This window comes from Mustela erminea, chromosome 6, assembly GCF_009829155.1.
Source record: "Mustela erminea isolate mMusErm1 chromosome 6, mMusErm1.Pri, whole genome shotgun sequence".
NCBI classification, from domain to species: domain Eukaryota; kingdom Metazoa; phylum Chordata; class Mammalia; order Carnivora; family Mustelidae; genus Mustela; species Mustela erminea.
In genome coordinates, this window is record NC_045619.1 from 114,085,131 (window position 1) to 114,103,527 (window position 18,397).

An 18,397-nucleotide genomic window follows, 5' to 3' on the forward strand; every position below is an offset into this window, starting at 1 on the left:
CTCTTTGCTGTCTGATTGCTGTTGCTAGGACTTCTAATACTATGTTGGACAAGAGTGGTTAGAGTGGGCATCCTTGTCGTGTTCCTATGAAAGACCAAAAGAAGAACCCCCTCCCCAGCTAGAAGTGCATTTTTAACCAGCTAGTTTCGCTTCTGTACGAACGCTTGCTTTTTCGCGCGCACACGGGCTAACCGGCCAGTTCTGCTTCTGTAAGATTGCTTTGTCTGCTTTCGCGCGGATCCTTTGTCTGCTTACACGCGGATCCTTTGTCTGCTTACACGCGGACCCTTTGTCTGCTTTCGCGCGGACCCCTGCTTTCGCGCGCTGGTCCCCTGACGCAATCCACTGACGCCAAGCATACCTGTTCAAACTGTCAACCAATCAGCTCAGCCCTACCCGAAACTTGTTTGTATCTGTCTATAAAAATCCTGCACCAACCAAGCTCTGGACCTCTCGGCGTTATCGGCAACGAGTGGCGTAGAGGTCCAGGTTCAAACCTGCAATAAACGACCCTTGATGCTTGGCTTTGACTCACGTCTCTGGTGGTCTTTTAAGGTGGGAGTCATACTCAGTTGGTATTTCACCTGATCTCAACAGGAAGGCTGCAAGTTTTTTCTCATTAAGGATGGTATTTGCTGTGGGTCTTTCATAGATAGATTTTATGAAGTTCAGGAATGTTCCCTCTATCCCTATACTTTGAAGTGTTTTAATCAGGAACAGATGCTGGATTTTGTCAAATGCTTTTTCTGCATCAATTGAGAGGACCATGTGGTTCTTCTCTCTTCTCTTATTAATTTGTTCTATCACATTGATTGATTTGCGAATGTTGCACCATCCTTGTAGCCCAGGGATGAATCCCACCTGATCATGGTGGATAATCTTTTTAATGTGCTGTTGGATCCTGTTGGCTAGGATCTTGTGGAGAATCTTAGCATCCATATTCATCAGTGATATTGGTCTGAAATTCTCCTTTTTGGTAGGGTCTTTGCCTGGTTTGGGGATCAGGGTAATGCTGGCTTCATAGAAAGAATCTGGAAATTCTCCTTCTGCTTCAATTTTTGAAACAGCTTCAAAATAGGTGTTATTTCTTCTTTGAAAGTTTGGTAGGATTCCCCAGGGAATCCATCAGGTCCTGGGCTCTTGTTTTTTGGGAGGTTTTTGATCACTGCTTCAATCTCGTTACTAGATATCAGTCTATTCAGGTTGTCGATTTCTTCCAGGTTCAATTTTAGGAGTTTATAATTTTCTAGGAATGCATCCATTTCATCTAGGTTGCTAAGATTATTGGCATATAACTGTTGATAATATCTTCTGATGATTGTTTCTACTTCCTTGGTGTCAGTCGTGATCTCTCCCTTTTCATTCATAATTTTATGAATTTGGGCTTTCTCTCTTTTCTTTTGGATTAGTGTGGCCAATGGTTTATCGATCTTATTGATTCTTTCAAAAAACCAGCTTCTAGTTTCATTGATACGTTCTACTGTATCTCTGGTTTCTACCTCATTGATCTCAGCTCTTATCTTGATGATTTCCCTTCTTATGTGTGGAGTTGGTTTGATTTGTTGTTGATTCTCCAGTTCTTTAAGGTGTAGAGAAAGATGCTGTGTTCTGGATTTTTCCATTTTTTTGAGGGAGGCTTGAATGGCTATGTATTTCCCCCTTAGGACCGCCTTTGCTGTATCCCATAGGTTTTGGACCAAAGTGTCTTCATTCTCATTGGTTTCCATGAATTGTTTCAGTTCTTCTTTGATCTCCTGGTTGATCCAAGCATTCTTAAGCAAGGTGGTCTTTAGCTTCCCGTTGTTTGAGTTCCTTCCCAACTATTCCTTGTGATTGAGCTCCAGTTTCAAAGCATTGTGATCTGAGAATATGCAGGGACCCTGCAATTACACTACTGGGTATTTACCCTAAAGATACAGATGTAGTGAAAAGAAGGGCCATCTGTACCCCAATGTTTATAGCAGCAATGGCCACGGTCGCCAAACTGTGGAAAGAACCAAGATGCCCTTCAATGGATGAATGGATAAGGAAAATGAAAAACAATCTGAGGGTTTTGAAAGGGCGGGGGTGGGAGGTTGGGGGAGCCAGGTGGTGGGTATTGGAGAGGGTACATATTGCATGGAGCACTGGGTGTGGTGCAAAAAACAATGGATACTGTTAGGCTGAAAGTAAATTCGAAAAAAGAAAAAAAAATAAAAAGACCTCTTGAATAACTCAGAGACTTTGTATTATCATCTTTGAAATCATCTGAGATTGACTTGATAGAATTCAGGAGCAGCTGAGCGATAAGAGGACCCAACTATGGTCATTCCTCTTCAACAAACCTTATGTGTCCCTCTGTCTCAGCTCCCAAGCTAACAAGCCAAAGTTCTAAAGATTTGCATGATTTCTCCCCATTGGGGTCACAAATTTCCCTCCTTTTGCCTTTGGTGTATATGTGTGTCTCTGTAAGTGTTGTCTATAAAGAATGAGAACCTTCCTCTAACCTGGGATGGATCTTAGAACCAATTGTTTCAACAAGGTTGATATGAGGCTAACCATCAAATTGTCCCTCCAGCCCCCATCCCAATGAGCAAGAACAACAAGTCATCTACCATTCAGGCCCCACCTTTGGCCCTACTTTCCAACACAGAGCCTACAACTATCTCCCTCCCAGCCATCTCCCTCCTCAGCAATGAGGAACAAAGTGGAGGCTTATTTATTGCATGATGAAATGATTGAATAATTGAATGATATGGCTGCTACTAAATCACAAGGATGTCCCTCAGATTATATTAAATGAGGAAGCTCTTGTCTCTCCTATTCCAGAAAGCCAGGTCTTGTCAGTATTCCATCTGTTTCACTGGAACTGTCAAAAACTATGAAAGGTTTACAATTTTCCTTATTTGCCGGAAAACAAGTTAGCCTGCCACAATCTCATAGACACTGGCATAAAACTTGAGACTCCTGGGCTAGAGACAAAGGACCGCTTATTAATCACAGCAATGGCAGAACCAGAATAACATTTGTGTTGGCTCTCCAAGCCCCAGTTCCTACAAGGCAAAGCAACACTGGCTAGGTGATGCTGGCACACTCAGTGAGTTGGGCTCCCCGAGAAAGACCTTAGTTAGGAAGCCCCAGTCTTCTCTAAAAACGCCACTAGCAAGTCTCCTCATCCGTTTTCCAGTGAGAGACATCATCTTCATTATCATGAACAGCCAACAAATCTGCCCTCTGTCCCAGAGAAAGATGCTGTATTTTCCAAAGCTGTTTGCCATACAAATATCCTTGGAAAAGTATCCAGGACAAAATCTACCAGAAGATATGCAGAAACAATAGAGAATCATGGAGAACTACCTCCCAACCACTCCATAAATACATATTAACTCAAAATGGATCATAGGCCTATCTAAGTGTAAACCTAAATCTATAAAGTTTCTAGAACAAAGCATAGAAGTTACCAGGATTACTTTATAGCCAACAAGGTCAATAGTCCAAAGAGTGTGACTCACATAGAGGCAGCTCATATGGAAAATTTAAAGAGGCCCTCACTCTCAGGTCCGGAGCCTGCACTTGCACAACCCAGAAAGTACCTTCTTAAATTTGTGATTATCCACTTGGGTTGCCATAATATCCACACTGCATCTTTTTCCATTCTTGATAGTTACAAAATCAGAAAATATCAGATTGTATTACCCAAGGAGCAGTATAGCTTACATCACAGCCTTGGACTACTGCAGAACACTTTCCTGCCCCAGGTCCAACTCAAATGGCACAGCCTTCCATGTCACATATACTGTGCAATGGATCAGTCCTTGGAAGAGTGGAATGTGTCCACCAGAAGTCCAAGAGATCCACCAGATATTGTACTTCCCTCCTCATAGTAAGGAATGCATTTTACTGGGAGCGATATCATCCTCAAGGTGGAAAACCCTGGTTCTTACAGGGCAAAAAAATCTTATACCTTACAATGTTTTGTGGTCCTCCAAAGACTGTAGTCCCTAAGCAAATAGGCACTATACCTGTACTATTGATATTCCAGGGTGGGGAAGTAATTAGAGAAAAAAAATCTTAACAATTTCCTTCACAGGGCATTAATGACAAAACAGTTGGGAAACTCTCTAGTAAGAGGAGAGGCAACAAAAAATGATATCCTTTGCAGTGGTTGTCCCAACATGCCTTTGACCATCAGATCTCTAAACTATTTACTGAAGTGGTAGATTCCAAAATCTATGAAGGGTTTTTAATCTCCCACCCTCTAGAATGTATGTGTCAAAAATTGCTCATTATCAACTGGGTTCTATCAGATCCACCAATTCATAAACATGAGTGAACTCAGCAGCAGTTCGTCATAGATGGAAATGATGTGCCTGAACAGGAGTAGAGGGCGGGAGTAATTTACATGAGGAGGCAGACTGGACCCCCATGTCACCCACCACTGTTGTACCAGTGCTTTTCCCCAGCTCACATCTGTAGCTCTATGGGCACCCTACAATACAAGTTGAATGAGGAGAAAAATCCAGAGACTGGTTTTCAGATGGGTTTTCTAAGTATGTGGGTAAAAGACAAAAACAGATGGTGAGGATATATATATATGTGTATATATATATATATATATATACACACACACACATACGTATATATATATATATATATATATATATATATATATATATACACACACACACACATACACACACACATACATACATACAGGAGAGAGAGAGAGAGAAGCTGCTATAGCAGTATGTCTGGTTTATCCACTTGAACAAAGAAGTGGCTCAAGATAATATATATGGATTCATGGGCGGTGGCAAATTGCTTGGCCTGCTGGTCAAGGGCATAGAAGGAAATAAACTAAAAGGTCAGAGACAAGATCTTAAGTGGAGGCATGTGGATAGACATGAAATTTTCCATATCACAAGTAATTACCTACTAGAAGACATTACCACAAAAGAAACACTGAGCAACTTAGTACAGAAAAGGATATAGCTAATTGATGTTAGACAACTTTTGTCCTCATTCATACTACGCCTGGCACATTGGGCACATGAAAGAAGGGGTCACAGTAGGAGAGAGGGAGGCTACACCTCCGTCCAAAATCATGTATTTCCTCTTACTAAGGCCAGTCAAGCTACTGTAGCCTCTGAATGTCCATCATGACAGCAACAGAGGCCAATAACCTAGTGTGATACTATTCCTTGAGGAGACCACCTGGCCATTTGGTGGCAGGTTGATTAAATTGCGCCCATTCCACCCTGGAAGAACCAGTGAAATACATGGGTCTGGAACCAAGGGATGAAAGTAGGAGATACCCCAGTTAGCATCATTCCCAATAACCATTAAGGAAATACATGCTTTTCTTCCTGCAACTCTGGACTTCAAAAACTTAAAAGTCTAAATCCCCAAAGGAAACAGCAAGCTTCCCATTGAACTACAACTAGAACTTCCACGGCTGCCATCTAGACATCCCAGGATCCTTGTATCCAGGAACCAGGAGGCTGGAGGAGGACTCACCACACCAGCAGGCATAAATAATACTGATCATCAGGGTAACCTAGGACTAATGTTACACAATGGTAGCAGGGAGGAATATATGAAATTCGAATGATCAACCTGAGTGCCTCTTGGTACTCCCTTTCCCAATTACAGCTGTAAATGAGCATATGCAGCAAATGTAGCCTAAGAATTGTGGGGGTCTAGGGATCAAGACCATTCAAGACTTTGGGTCACACCACCAGGTAAGCTGTCATGACTAAGGAGAGGGGATAGCTGAAGACAAGGAAATTTAGAATGGATAGTGGAGAAGGAAATGGATAGTGAAGAAGCAATTCAGCCCCAAAACTAACTGCAGCAGTGAAGACTAATTTGGTCCATAAACCTCCCTCTTTTAAGTTTATTCTCAGGAAGAAAGGTCCATAGGACCTGGGGAGGAGCTGCGCCTGAATGGGTAAGGAGAAATACATGTGAAGCAAAGCATGGACTGTGGCACCCATGAAGATCTCACTTGTGTCAATCACATCTCCCTTCAAGAGAAAACCTGAAGCAAAGAGTATGTGTTGCTGAAAGCCTCCAGCTGTGGCAGACTTCAGGCTCTGTCTCAGCCTTGAGCTGAGTCCACCTGCCCCCTGAGCATTCCCTAGCCCATGTCTGACTGAGCACACAATGATATAAAGACTTGCTAATTTGGTCAATGTGGGACTGCTCCATGGGCATTCTTTGTCCTTGCAATCTCCCCTGGGCTTTCCAGAACTTTCTCACGGCTATGCCACAGTCTGATGCTCTTTCTACCCAATCCTCCTTCCTTCTCTCTCACTTTTCATGGGTATCAGATCAGCATCATCATCTGAAAGCTTTCTCTGCCCCTCATGCTCCTTCTCCCTTGTAACGTTCACCAACGTAAGCTCCAATAAATAACTTTCACTTATAACTCATCTTGGTATCTGCTTCCTGGAAAGCCCAAATCAATAGAGACCTAAACATAAAAACAAAAACCGTAAAGCTAGAAGAAAACATGAAAGAACATATTCATGACCTTCGTACAGGCAAGGTTGTCCTAGACAAGACACATAATATAAGTTGACTAGTACTGAGACAAGTACTAACCATAAAAAAAGAAACTGAGAAACTGTACTTCTTCCAAATCTAAAAGTAAATTCTCTCTCAAAAGATGAATACTTAAACAAGCTATGGTATATCGTTACAATGTAATGCTGTTCAGCAATAAAAAGAAGGGAACTATTGATACAAAAAACAATTTGGTTGAGTCTCAAAAGCATTATGCTCAGTGAAAGAACCCAATCTCAAAAGGGTACACACTGTATCATTCCATTTATATGACATTCTCAAGAAAGACAAAAACTGTAGTAAGGGAGAACAAATCATCAATTTCCAGGGATTAGAGATGAGGGATTATAGGATCATAAAAGGATAGCATGAGTGAGTATTTTGGCATTATGAAACTATTCTGTATCTATATTCACAGTGGTTATACCCATGCATGTGTTAAAATTCGCAGAAATGTACATCAAAGAAGTCAATTTTACTATATGTAAAATTTTAAATATAAAATACAAAAATAATCCTCCATGTATGGATGCTTTGCTTAAAATTATTCAGTGAATGAATGTTTGGGGCTAAAGTGGCTGGGCCATATGGTAGGGGTGTGTTTACTTTTATCAGAAGCAGCCAGACTATTTTCTAGGGTGTTCTATATCTTCATTGGGGTAGTGGTTACACAGTTATGTACATTTGTCCAAACTCATCAAACTGAGCTCTTAAGGTAGCTGCAATTTATTATTTGTAAAATATACTTCGATAAAGCTGATTAAAAAGAAAATATTTTAAATGATCCCTACATAGCAATAACAAAAAGATTTGAACAGGCATTTCATAAAGGAATACATAGCATCAATAACATTATTTCTCATTAAGACAATGCAAATTAAAACACAATTAAATACCACTACATAACCACTAGAATAGCTAAATATCACTGAGAACAAAATGTTCCAAGAATATGGAACAACTGGAATTCTCATACGCAGCTCATGAGTGTGTGAAATGCACCACAATTTTAGAGAATATTTTGGTCATTCCTTATGAGTTAAATATAATCTTCCCTCTGACTGAGCCAATCCATTCCTAGGTAATGAAACATGTACCCAAAAAAGACACGGGCATGGAATGTTTAATCATAATAGTACCAAACTGGAACCATACAAATGTCCATCAACAGGATGACCAGTTAAAACAACAACAACAGGATGACAAGTAACCAAACTGTGTCACTTTCATATGATGGAATACTAATCAGCAAAATAAATAACCATCACCACCACACACCAGGACCTAAATCTCACAGACATTATGTTAAGCAAAAGAAGGCAAATACTAAAGTGCGTATACTGCATGATTCTCTTTATATGAATTTCAAAAACTGTAAAACGAATATATAGTCATATATATTAGTCAACCTCCAAGATGCCCTCAACGATCCTTATCTCCTCGTTTTCATATCCTTGTATAGTCTCCTCCTACACTGATCCATGTCTGGCCAAGTGACTGATATAATATCATAGAAGTGACAGTGTGTGACTTCCAGAGTTAAGTCATAAAATACATTGTAGTTTCTGTCTCAGCCTCACTTGAATTGCTCACCATGGGAAGCCAGCCACCATATCACAAGGAACCTGCTGGCCCTGAGAATAAGCCACCTTGGAATACGAGCCTTCAGTCCTATTCAGACATTCAGCTCCCTGCAATCCTGAGCCTTGCTGACATGGGACGCAGTGTCATGAAAGACTCTGAATGAAACCACCTAAATGATGACGTGCCAAATTCCTGACCCACAAAACTTACAAGAGAGAACAAAAATTTCTTGCTATTTTGAGCCACAAGGTTTAGGGTAATCATTAATGCAGCAAGAGATTCTTAAAACATGATAAAAATCAAAATGATATTTGTGGGAAGGGGAATATTCACTGAAAAGCAGCAAAGTATAATTTCCAAGGGTAATAGAAAAGTTGTGTATCTTAATTTTGATGATGTTTATAAGGATGTATTCATATATCAAATTTTGAACTAAATGCTTACTATCCATGCACTTTATTGCATTTAAAATATACCTGAAAAAAAGTAAGTAAACAAGAAAGAAAACATAACTCAGGAAAGAAAATCTCATTCACAGTATTAACTACACCATAAAATACCTAAAAACAAATATTAAAAATGTGCAAATTCTATACCAAACAAACAAACTATAACTCCTTAGAGAATAACACCAAGGGAGAAAAAAGACCTAAATAAAAAGAGAGACATGCCATGTTCTTAATAATAAAGGTAATTAGAATATTTTATTTAATAATATATAATAGAATATATTATGAACATTTATGGAGTGTTTTCAATGTAGCAGGCTCTGGTTCTAGCACTGCATATGATTACATCATATTATACCTTAAAATAATACATGAAGTGGGCACCTGGGTGACTCAGAGTCCTGGGATCCAGCCCTGCATCTGGCTCCCTGCTTGGTGGGGAGCCTGCATCTCCCTCTGCCTTGTGCTCTCTCTCGCTCTGTCAAATAAATAAATAAAATCTTGGAAAAAAATAATAAATAAATAAATAATAATAAATAAATAATAATAAAAATAGAAGTTATTTCTATTTCATAGACTATTAAACAGGTTGAGAGATTAAGTCAATACTGTCAATATGTCTATTCTACAGATATTAATCTTTAAATTCAGTGTAATACCAAGCAACAACTCCAATACCATTTTTAGGAAATTTGGAGGACTAATTCTAAATATATATGGATGAGAGGAAGAACAATGACAGGGAGATTTGCTTCATCAAATCATGAAATCAAAAGATACAAAATAAATAGTGATTTAAGTGGGAACATTTGAAAAAGACATTAACAAATAAATAGGGAAAGTGAATATAAAGCCCAGAAATAGATCCACATATACAGAAATTTCTGGTTGTAAAAATACAATATTTTGAATCACTGGTGAAAGAATATGCAATTCAATAAAATGGTCTGAACATACATCCACCACTTGGGGAACAAATTACATTGTTTTCCTAGCACATACCATATAAAAAGTTCTAATGGATTAAAATATCAAATACTAAGTAACTACAAAGTATTAAAGGAAAAGTAACATAAATTTTTATAACTTGGGGTAAGAATGGCTTTACAAAACAACACTCAAAGCTCAAAACTCACCAAGGAAAAAGTGGAAAGATCTGATTACATGACTTTAAAATTTCTATTTATTGCATGATATCATAAGTAAAAATTAAAAGGTATATTTGCAACATACGTAACTGAAAAAGAATATACAAAGAACTTCTAAAAAGACAACTCAACAGAAAAATGAACATTGAATATATAGTTCACAAAGGAAATTTAAATGGGCATTAAGCATAAGAAAATGTATTTGACTTTTCCAGCAATTGTAAAAATGCAACCTAAAATAAAAGTGAGATGTTTTTATACCTAACAAACTGGCAAAAATTAAAAATATTGATTATATCTACTGTTCACAAGGACTTGGGAAAGGAACAATCTTATGCACACTTCATGAGAAAATCAATGAACAAAATCCTTTTGTAAAGCATTATTTTTCAAGAGTTAAAATTTTATATATTCTTTGACCAAGTAATTTTACATTCATAAATCTATCCTGTAGAAATGTCCAAACATGAGCACAAAGATATTCTAATAAGGATGTTTAATGCAGCATTATCTATAATACTAAAAATTTTTTAAAAACACAAATGTCTGTCAGTACAAAAGTTAGTTTAATAAATTGGGATATATTACATAATAAAAATACTAGTAATGATATGCAAGTACATATAGTTAGAACTTTGTGCATCATTGTGGAACAATTACTAAGACAAGTTCATTGAAAGTTTATGCATGAAGTATTATTCATTTGTTTAAGAAATGTGTACTAATGCAGTGAAAAAGAACTCAAAACATAAAAATCAAAATATGTATATAAAGTAGAAAATGAAGATGAACTTTGAGAATTATTCTGTATTCATGCATAACCGTGTATTTTACAAAAATGCAGTAATTTATATTACCTGTACAACCAAAAATAGAGGAATATAATCATCAAAAATCCATTACATTTATAATATACAGTTTATTAAATATAAGACTCTGATAACTTGAATGGTAGGTAATATTGCCAAACTTTTTTATAATTTTCAAAAGCCAATTTTTTACATTTTATTCAGCAAATATTTAAGGTCACTAAGCAAAGAGCACTGTGTTGGGTATTTAGACATAGTAGCCAGAGAATACACAGCCAAGCACCCTCCTAGAGTTCACAGTCTATTTAGAAGTAGAAAAAATAATAAGTAGTTAAATGAAATACAATAAATGTGAAAACGAGGGAAATATGAGGTACAATGAAGAGGAAATTGCAAGAAAACCTAATTTAACCTAATCTAAAATTGACTCAAAGAGTACAAGCAGCTCTAAGAAAGAAAATAGGCCTTTCTAGAAGAGATGGTTCCATTAGAACTGAAGTGTTGACTCAGGGTAGCCAGAGAGTACGAGGGAGTGCGGGGGAAGGAGAGGGAAAGAGACCAAAATGAGTATGTTCAGGGCAGAAGGAATTATCCTGTGCAAAGTGGAAGCGGTTGGAATGTCGTGGGTGGGGGTTGAGTGGCAAGAAGTTAGTTTGGAGAGCGAGCCCAGGACGTACTCGTGAAATTTCTGATTATCCCTGTTAAGAAAGGAAGAACTTTATCCAAGAGCCAGTGAGAGGTCGTTCTGCAGTTTTCAAGCAGGAGCGTCCCAGGTCAGATTTCCAGGCCGTTTCTGAAACACCGCATCAGACGACCGTGGAGAAAGGAGTCACCAACGGTACCAAAAGGGAGGCAGAGAAATCCATCAAATGCGGCCAGTGGAGGCACCGCAGAGATGGGGGTGGGGTCGAAAGAAAGAAAGATATTGGACACTCGGAATTCAGTGGGGCCTAGGGACTGGGTGAAAGCGTAAGGACAGGCCGAGGAAAGGAGAAAGGCGACAGTCCACCGGGGCCGGGCCTCGGCGCGGGTCTGAGCCGCGAGGGGGAGCCGGCGGCCGCGGGGCAGGCGGCGTCACGCCGCCCGGGAGGGAAGGAGGGTCCGCGCGCAGAAGGCACTGGACCCGATCCTGGGACTGGACCCGATCCTGGGCCTGGGGGCTCCAGTGGCTCCGCTGGCCCGGGGCGGGGGGCGGGGGGCGTTATTCCGAGAAGACAGGGAGGCCGCCCAGCTGGCGCCCTGCCGCGGGGAGAGCCGTCCGCCAGCAGAAGGCGGAGCCGGCCCCGAGAGCCACAGGAAAAGCTGGAAAGACGAGAGTAAAGGAGCGGGGCGGTTTCCCTGGCGCCGCAGGCAGGGCTCCGACCCCCACCGCTCCTCGCCCTGCTACAAGAGGCGGCGCCACGCTGCCTGTCGCCAGTCCCCAGAGCAGCTCCGTGGGGACCCAGCTTCCTGCTGAGCCCCACCTGCAGAGGGCCCGGGAGCTGGGGGGCGGGCTTGTGCGAGCCGCCTGCTAGCAGGCAGGCCACAGGTCCCCAGGTGGGGGCGGGCGGAAGGAGGCACCTGCTGGAAGGCTCCAGGAGACTTTGCTGGGGCCCAGTACAGCTATTTCTATTTTTCTTTGACTCACTCTTTGTACGTCAATGAACTTATTTTGGGGTGAGGGGGAGAATAAATTCCAACTTTCAATATACCCGCTGGTCTCTACCAGATGAGTGGCCTCGACCCACTCATCTTCCTTTCTACGAATTAATTTTTTATAAGTCATAGATATGAGTCTTTTAATCATTTTTTAAGATTTTTTTATATTTATTTAACAGACAGAGATCACAAATAGGCAGAGAGGCAGACAGAGAGAGAGGAGGAAGCAGGCTCCCTGCCAAGCAGAGAGCCCGATGGGGGGCTCGATTCCAGTACCCTGGGACCATGACCTGAGCCGAAGGCAGAGAATTTTAACCCACTGAGCCACCCAGGCGCCCCTTAATCATTTTTATTAACTATTTTCTAGAGTTGTCTGGAACCATTTCCTTCTTTGAGGAGACTTATACATTATTTGTGGTGTTAGATGCTTGTGGTGTTTCTTCTGAAAACAGAGTTCTACCCTAGGGATTAAATAAAATTATCTAGGCCATAAGTACGGTTTTGAAAATTATAACAAAGAATGAGCTGTAGGAGAACTATCCTCTAACACAAGAACACAAGTGAAAAGTTTATCAACAAACCATTATGTTGGGTTATATTTTTAGGGGATCAATAATCAATATCAATTTATGTTTCAGTTAGATGCTATGGTGGGTTTAATAAACTACCACTCCCCCAAGATGTCCATGTCCTAATCCATGGAACCTGGTGAATGGCAAAGGGATTTTGCAGAAGTGTTTAAGTCAAAAACCTTGAGATAGGGAAATTATCTTTGATTATCCAGGAGGGTCCAATGTAATCATAAGGATCCTTATAAAAGGGAGTCTGGTGGGTCAGCATCAGAAAAGGTGATGTGATGAAGGAAAAAAAGGTCAAGTGATCCGGCCATGAGCCCAGCTCTGCAGACAACCTTTAGAAGGTGGATAAATAAACAGATTCTCCGTCAGAGCCTCCAAAAGGAACAGAGCCATGCAGATCCATTTTGGGCTTCCGACCTGCAGATTATAAAAATAATAAATTTGTGTTTTCCTAAGCTACTAAATTTGTGGTAAATTTTTATGGCAGCAAGAATACAGGTGTTCTTGAAAGCAGTGTATCAGCCTGGGTTCTTCTATACACAATGGGTGATTTTGCCTCAATTTTTGATTAAACAGAATTCAAACTTGAATTTCTTGAATTCAGAGTTCTCATACACCTAAAAACTTTGTGTGTACTCATAATCTCCTTTTCCTCAAACGAGGGAAAAGTTTTCTATTTTCTGAAAACTCATTCTCTTCACCAGTCCCTATTTTTACCTGGGTCTTTACTCTATCAGAGATCTCTGTCTTGTGTCTTTACTTGCCCCCTCTCAACAGCCTCTACCCATCAGTCTATAAACAAGTTCAAATAATAACCACATTTATTGAGCCTTTTCTATGTGCCAGACATTAAGCCATGGTCTACTTCATTACAGCACGAATCCTCTGAGATTGAATTTTATGAGTAGTGGCAGATTTACTGAGATGTCTTAAATTTAAATCTTAAACTTCAAAGCATTCAATGGCACAAGTCATATCCAAAGCATATCTAATTTTATGTTTTTAATTTTGTATTTCTTTTCTTAAAAAAGCCCCCTCAAGTTGTATGAACTTCAGAATTCCACAAAACCAGGATCTCGATGTACCTATAAGGTATATATTATTATTGTCCCCATCTTACAAATAAGAAAACTGTGCCATGAAAGGTTTTATAGTTCACCTAAGATTATTTAAGCAGTAAGTGGCATAGCAATATTTCAGCCCAATTATTTCTGACTCTCTAACCCAGAAACCTATAATTTGCCCATTAAATTGTTGTCTCTTCAGGGAATTTCTTACCTTAACACACCCCTTCCTTTCCAGCTTCTCTTTTCCTCTAGTTAATATTTTATCTGTCTTTTTTTCATTTCATGAACCAAAAAATAAGCTATGTCTAACATCTCTACTTCCTTTTCCCATTATAATTTTAACTCACTATAATCCAGCTTCTACCCACCCCACTAAACTGCTTACCGTCTCCAATAATCTCCAATTCACAAAATCCAATGGATGTTTTTTATTTAGCATACTTGAACTAACTGAACCATACTCAAATCATTCCTCCCCTTCTAAAGCTTTCTCTTTCCTTAATTTCTAAGGCATATTTTCAGGGCGCCTGGGTGGTACAGTCAGTTGAGCCTCTGACTCTTGCTTTCCACTCAGGTGTAACCTCAGGGTGGTGAGATTGAGCCCCAGGTCGGGCTCTGTGCCCAGCACTGAGTGGACTTAGACCTCTCTCCCTCTCCCTCTGCCCTTCTGCCTTTCTCTAGAATAAATAAATCTGTAAGAAAACAACAACAAAAAAAAATGCTTCCTTCTTTTTCCCTCTTCTAAGGTTGTGCCTTCTTTTATTTACTGTGCTTCTTTTTCATTTGTCCCACTTCCTCATTCTACTCGTTAAATATCAATGAAATTTCTAGTATTTTTTCTTCCACCCTCTTCTCACTCATCTCATTTCCTTACGGTTATCTCATTTTCATATGTCCTATAGCTTTAACTAGACTTTAATAGTAACAAATCTGTATCTCTATCTTAACGATGCATCATGAATTAAAGACCTACACATACAGTTGTCCATTAGACATCTCCATCTACATACACTTAAATCTAAATCAGCTCCTCCTTCTGCCAAACCCATCTAGTCAATCAGGTCAAACCCCAGGAATCTTCCTATTTCCTTATATTCTATAAGCAATCTTAACCAAGTCCTTGTGGTTCTACCTTTTAATCCCTTTTCTTCAACCCCACGGGGATTGCTTAACTCAGATTATCACCATATCTGACATCTTTTATCTTAAGATACTAATAATTTATCTTACTAATCTGTATTTAAATCCCTTTACACACACACACACACACACACACACACACACACACACACACCACTGGCACACTTCTAGTCACTTCCTCCAGGGTGCTTTTCTTAAAATGCAAATCATATCACATTACTTTCCTTGGTAAAGCCATTTTCACCTTCCTATTGCAGAAGTGATTAAATTTAAATGTGTTGCATGGTAATCTGATGTCCTCATCTGTCCCTAATTACATGTGACCTTAACTTCCCAGGTATCTGCCTTAAATCTATACTTGGACCATTGTGAACTTTTTGTAGGTATTAAACTATGTTGTTCCACATCTCTTTCACACACATGTCAATCTCCCTGGCAAGTTTCCATTGCTATGGTCCTCCATACAAATTCCTTAAGACTTAACACATGTCATTTTCCTGAACCCCTCCTTTCCCCCTCATCAGGTAAAATTGATTACCTCCCCACATTCTGCTTTGTTATTGGACATCCATCTCCCCCAATGTTACAGAACACTTGTTCAGAGGTATCTCAGGTCTTGTTTCACGGAAAATCTGCAGAGCTCAGCCCACTGGGATCAGATTAAGATAGAGAATGGGGGCAAGGCCTACAGCAACCAGTGCTAAGATCTTGGTGGATGGCATTCCTGCATTCCTACTTGGAGCAGCACAGAGCTGAGATCCCAGCCAGCAGTTCTGCTCATCTGCAGACCTGAGCTGGAGGCTCCATCTGGCTGTGGTGCTCAGTGTGCAGTTCTATCTAATTCAACCATGGAGTCTGTTCTACAGCCCCACCTATGCAGGGACCAAATCCACAGCTTGCCTAACAGAAAGCCTGGCCAGTTAAGCCAGGCAAACAGAAAGCTCATCCTATAGCCCTGCTTCCAAAAGGAGCCAAAACAGTAGCCCTGCTACTGTTGAGCCCTGCTCAACTGATAACCAGGCCCTGGCCCCACATAACCAGTGGCTCTGAGCATCCTCAGAGCCCAGCCAAGAAGTCTAGCCTATGGCCTTACCTGATTGCTGAACACAGCCTAACACCTGGTCCAGACAGGGAGTTTAGTTAGTGACCCTGCCTAATCATAGAGCATACTCTCAGGCCTACCAATGAGTGAGCACAGACAGTAACTGCAATTGACCATGAAGCACAGTGTCTAGCCCCAACCCAACTGGAGGATACAGGTGGAGGCCCCTCCCCACCAGGCACCAGCCAGAGACTATCCAACAGGAGAATATCTGTGTGTGTGTGTGTGTGTGTGTGTGTGTGTGTGTGTATTATATTCTCTTACTCTACATGTAGTGGTATAACACCACAGGACAGTAGACAATGTTGCATTAAGGGTATATATTATAAATGCTAAAACATCCACTAAAATAACACAACAAAGATTTATAGCTAATGTGCCAACAGGGGAGATAAAATGAAATTTTTTAAAATACTCAGTTAAAAATATGTCAGGAAAAGGAGATGAGGGGAACAAAGAAAAGATAAGATAATTAGAAAATGCGTAGTACTATGATAGATGATCCCATTAAATATAAATGTTCTAAACATTTCCATTAAAAAGTGGAAATAACAGATTAGATACGAAAGCAAAGTCCAATTATATGCTGACTAAAGGAAACTCACTTAATTTTTGTTTTCAATTTGAAAGTAGCCATTTATTAACTGACCAGATTGCAAAAATAATCATGGTAGATAACTTAGTTCAACCTTCTAATAAGCCTACTGATCTGGTCTTTCCTGTGGTCCACATTTTCTCCTTCTACAAAATGGGTGGTCTTTTTCTTCATTCTCCCTCTTGAAGGGCCATAAAAAGTTGTTTGCTTCCTTGAAACATTTTCCAACAGTATAGGCCTCGTGAATCAGATGCTCCATGCAGATTATGCCATATTTACCAAGAGATTGAGAAATCAGTGTGTTCTGTGTCAGGGCAATCTGCTTCTTATTGATTTTGTAGTAACTGTGCTTGTAGATCAATTGATTCACCAGCATCAGGTTTGGATATACCTATGCTATATATGGTTCCACAGTCCTTAGCATGTTAACTGAAGCTTTGTTGAGCTTAAAAAGATGCCATTGAAGATTTGGTGAACACGAAGAAATTGCAACACCTTTTGAACCTCTGGGTTCACACCACTGAAACCTCTGATCCCAGTGATATGTGCCACTTTGGGTTCTGCAGGTACCTAGAAGTTGTCAACTTTTCTTGACATCGTAGCCATCCAAATCTCAGTTCTGTACATATGCCTATATTCCTTGTGATAATGCTTAGCTTTTTCATAGATAAGCTTCCTCTTTGCCTTTCAAAGCATCTTGTGGGAAATCCTTTTTCTCAGACATTTGGTAATCAATTCTACAAAATTCCTTCCCTTTCTCTTAAGGGTTTCTGGCATAACAGAAACCTTATTTTTCTCCTTATCTGCAGTCTTTTCAGGTTCCATCCAGAAAAGAGATGAAGGGAACTCATTTTAAATATAAAGGCACAGCTACATAAATAGTAAAAGATGGGATGCCTGGGTGGTTCAGTTGATTAAGCAGCTGCATTTGGTCATGAACTCAGGGTCCTGGGATTGAGCCCCATATTGGGCTCCCTGCTCAGCACGGAGTCTATTTCTCCCTCTGCCCTTCTCCACCCCACTCATTCTCTCTCAAATAAATTTTTTTTTAAAAATCTTTTTAAAATATAGTTAAAATTTTTAAAAAGATGAATAGTTAAAGAATAGAATGATAGACCATCCCAACATTAAACCAAATGAAAGGTGCAGTGGTTATATTACTATTAGTTAAAACAGGGTTTAAACCAAAGAATATTACCAGAGTTAAGAAGTATTATTTCATAATGATGAATAAATCAGCTCATTATATAAAGGGTAATCTTTTCAACAAGTTATACTTAAAATTTGACATTCATATGCAAAAAGAGAACTTTGATCCAGATCCCTATCATATAAAAATACCTTAAAGTAGATCATAGAACTAAAATCTAAAACTTAAAACTATAAAACTTCTAGAATAAATCATGGAAGAAAAACCTATGTAACTTTGGGTTACGCAAAGATTTAGATACTACTCCAAAAGTATGATTCATAAAACAAAAAATTAATAAACTAGACTTCATCAAAATTTAAACCTGCTCTTGGAAATATACTGTCCAAAAATGAAAAACTAAACAGACCAAGAAAAAATATTTGCAAACCACATATCTAATGACGGACTTATTCAAAATATATTAAAACTCTCAGAACTCAATAATGAGAAACAGGCAATCCACTAAAAAATTATCAAAAGATCAGGTAATGAGGGTGGGAGGTTGGGGGAACCAGGTGGTGGGTATTAGAGAGGGCATGGATTGCATGG

At 39.6% G+C, this 18,397-nt stretch overlaps 1 pseudogene; it reads right to left on the reverse strand.

Moving 5' to 3' along the window:
• Window positions 1–16,740: 16,740 nt before the first annotated feature.
• On the reverse strand, window positions 16,741–17,367 carry LOC116592514 (annotated as a pseudogene).
• Between the last annotated feature and the right edge of the window lie 1,030 nt (window positions 17,368–18,397).